Source organism: Suncus etruscus, chromosome 1, assembly GCF_024139225.1.
Source record: "Suncus etruscus isolate mSunEtr1 chromosome 1, mSunEtr1.pri.cur, whole genome shotgun sequence".
Taxonomy (NCBI): domain Eukaryota; kingdom Metazoa; phylum Chordata; class Mammalia; order Eulipotyphla; family Soricidae; genus Suncus; species Suncus etruscus.
The window spans coordinates 74,324,462-74,328,605 of record NC_064848.1 but is presented as its reverse complement, the minus strand read 5'-3'; positions in this window follow the sequence as shown (position 1 = coordinate 74,328,605).

Genomic DNA, 4,144 nt, shown 5'->3' with positions numbered 1-4,144 from the left:
TTGCATGGCATTGAAACTTATCTTTAAAGATAAACTACTTCTTACCAAGCAAATGGAAGCAAATAAAAACAAATGAAACTCCATTAAAATAAGAAGCTTCTTCACCTCAAAGGAAATGACCAGAACACAATGATTGCCCACAGGATGGAAGAGATTATTCACTAAACATCCATCTGACAAAAGGTTAATATCCAAGATTTATGAAAAAATGATAGAACTTAATGAAAAATAAGTTCAACTCTATCAAAAAAAAAAGAGAAAAGAGGTGAGTAGAAATTTCCTTAAAATGTAATAAAAATTTCAAAGATACATGAAGAAAATGCTACACATTATCATTAGAGAAATAAATCAAAACAACTATGAGATATTATCTCATAGCACAGATGCTGGCACATATCAAAAAAGAGCAACAAATGCTGAGGTAGATAAGGGAAGAAAGAGACTTTCTTTCTTCTGTGATACACAGCTGATAAGAATGTCAACTGGAGGGGCCGGGCGGTGGCGCTAGAGGTAAGGTGCCTGCCTTGCCTGCGCCAGCCTTGGAAGGACCGCGGTTCGATCCCCCGGTGTCCCATATGGTCCCCCAAGCCAGGAGCAACTTCTGAGCGCATAGCCAGGAGTAGCCCCTGAGCGTTACCGGGTGTGGCCCAAAAACCAAAAACCAAAAAAAAAAAAAAGAATGTCAACTGGCCCAGACTTCAGAAAACAATATAGGTATTCTTCAAAACAGTATAAATTTAGCTTCCAATGGACCCACTACTATTTCTCGTGAGAATATATCAAAGTGGCCCAAAAAGCACAATAAGAAAAGACATCTGCATTTCTATGTTCATTGCAGAACTATTCACAATACCCAGAATCTGGAAATAAGTGCCTGAAAATAAGAGGATACAATAATTATGGTACATCTAAACAATGACACAATGGAATATTATGCAGCTAATAGCAAAATAGAGTAATTAATTTTTATATATGAAATGACATGGAGAGTGTCATGATGAATGAAATGATAAAGAGGGAGAATGACAGACGTAAAATAAGGAATATAAAAAAAAAAACACTACACAACACAGTATGCCCCAAAGCAAGAGAAACAAGGTCCAAGAGTACTTATTCATAAGCTTGCCATAACGGATGGGGGAAGTATGTTATGATAGAGAAGGGATCATTATAACCATGATAGTTTGAAATAATCACTCCAGACAAAAACTAGGTATTGAAAGGAGATAGATATGTACAGTAATTACAGAGTCAGTATTACAAAATTAACTGACTAAAAAGAAAAGGGAGGAGAATAAAAAGAGAGAGAAGGAAAGTGTCTGTCATTAAGGCAGGCCAAGAGTGTGGATTGAGGGAAATTAGAGACACTGGTGGTAGAAAGTGTACAATGGTGAAGGAATGTTGCAGTAATGTGTTTCAGTATTGCATGACTGAATCTCAATTATCAACAATTTGGTAGCTGCATATCTCATAATAGGTCAATAAAAATAGGGAGAAAAATAGACACCATGGGGAGTAGAATGAGCATAGAAACTTGCAGTAGAGCCTCAGAGGTTTAGAGTATTAAAAAGAGCACTTTCTCAATCTTACAAACAAAATAAATAATAATTTTTAAATATATAGAAAAAAAGTTGTTTTAAGTACTAGCTAACTTTGAATATTTTAATTTAATTGAAAGATGTTGGTGTCTAAAATGTTAGTTAATTGAAAAAGGAAAAGCAGTTTTCATAAGCTTCAAAATAAAATCCTTTATCTTACAGAATTCATTCAGTGAGCTCTATATCTGTGTTTGGGAACAAGGACTAAAGTTATTTTGGTCTTCTGTCCTTAAATTACCCAGATATACTTGAAATGCTGTTGGCTATTAATTTCCATTTCTTACAGCTACTTGTAAACATGACAGGGACTGGCCTGGCCTTGAATCTCCAGATGCTTCTTTTGCTTTTCTCCCCAGGGTTCCTTATAACAAGACCAAAGACATTATCTTGTTGACTTTGGCAGCTGCTGAGTTCAGCCACCCAGGACAGAGGAAGATATTTTCTCACAAAAAAAAGTTAAATTTTCTTATTTTAGTAGATACTCTGAAAAACATTGTCATGCTGATAAAAATTTTATCTTCATTTTGGTAATATTTCAACTGAAATTCACATATAATTTATGATTGATATGGACTTTTACTTTTACTGTTCTACTTTTTCCAAAACATTTACCCAGGTTGATGGTTATCTCATAATATCATTGGAAAATTAAAGACTATGCAAATTTTTTAGAATTTTACTTATCACTTTCTAAATTAAAAAACTATATGTCATACTTCCTCCTGGCATGTGGTGATCTGAATGTAAAAGACATGCAGAAGCATAGAAGAGAACATTATCAATGTCTTTCCTACCACATTTCCTCACTCAGTTTACCAACATTACCAATGTGCTGGTGGGTAACATTTTACAGGAAAATAATGCATATATGTGTGTGGACAATATATATGTATATATATATATATATATATATATATATATATGTATGGTGTGGCAATAGTATTTTTAGTGTTTACTTTAGCTTGCTGTTTTTTTAAATTTGTGGCTCTTGGCATCAAATTCAGAGACTCATATATTTTATACACATATTGTCACTGAGGGACATTTTGAACTCTGATAATATTTATGAAGGTAAAATCATTTTACTTGACTTTATCATGTAAAATAAACCTGGTGCTTTCATTTAGAATACATTGTTAATATTATTTATGGTAATAAATAAATTTCTGCCACCCCCAACAATGCTCAAGTTTGTGATACAAGAGAGCACATTTAAGGCCTTATGCATACTAAGCATGTGCTCTGACCACTTGATCTCTCTCCCTAGCCCTGAACTCAAACTGAATTTCTTATAAAAATCACATGATATAGATCTGTCATACTTTATTAAACCATTTCCCCACCTAGTTTCATTTTTTTATTTCAACTTCCAGCAATATAAATACATGTTATGCCTATATTTTTATGTATTTGGTGCCTTTACTTCTACAAACCAGAAGTGCAATACTGAGATTGTTGAATGAAATTATAAATGTATATGTATAAATATATATTCGAATTTTAACATACATTTTTGGGAGAGTTTCCCTAGAGGTTTTTCATATTCACTTTGTCAATCAGAAGTTTTATTAGAACTCGTGTTTTTCAGTTTAATAGGTAAAAATGGATTCATACTCTTTCTTTTTTTTTTTCTAACCAACTTTATTACATACATGATTGTATTTGGGTTTCAGTCATGTAGAGAACACCACCCATCACCAGTACAAAATCTCCCTCCTCCCCCCAACCCCCGCCTATACTCTAGACAGGCTTTCTATTTCCCTCATACATTCTCATTATTAGGATAGTTCAAAATGTAGTTATTTCTCTAACTAAACTCACCCCTGTTTGCGGTGAGCCTCATGAGGTGAGCTGGAACTTCCAGCTCTTTTCTCTTTTGTGTCTGAAAGTTATTATTGCAAGAATGTCTTTCATTTTTCTTAAAACCCATAGATGAGTGAGACCATTCTACATTTTTCTCTCTCTCTCTCTGACTTATTTCACTCAGCATAATAGATTCCATGTACATCATGTATAGGAAAATTTCAGGACTTCATCTCTCCTGACAGCTGCATAATATTCCATTGTGTATACATACCACAGTTTCTTTAGCCATTCATCTGTTGAAGGGTATCTTGGCTGTTTCCAGAGTCTTGCTATGGTAAATAGTGCTGCAATAAATATAGGTGTAAGGAAGAGATTTTCATACTCTTTCATATTCCTTACTACTAGTAATATAGGCACTTTTTCATGTACTTCTTGGTCATTTGTGAACTCCCTTTGTCTCTACCCTTTTACCGTAGCTATTTTTCTATTGGGTTTTTTTTACATAAAATAATTTGTAAGAACCCGTCTCTTATTAGGGTTATTAAATTTTTACCAATACCATCTGTTACATTCATTTGCAGTTTAATATTCTTATCAACCTCACACTGTAATATAGTCATGTAGTAAAATATGACTGTGCTTTACTCTTGTTTAGAAAGCTATCATCCTGAAATTATAGTACCTTAAATTTTCTCCTTGTGTTTTCATAGTTTTATTTAAATTTTACTTTTATTGAGGTA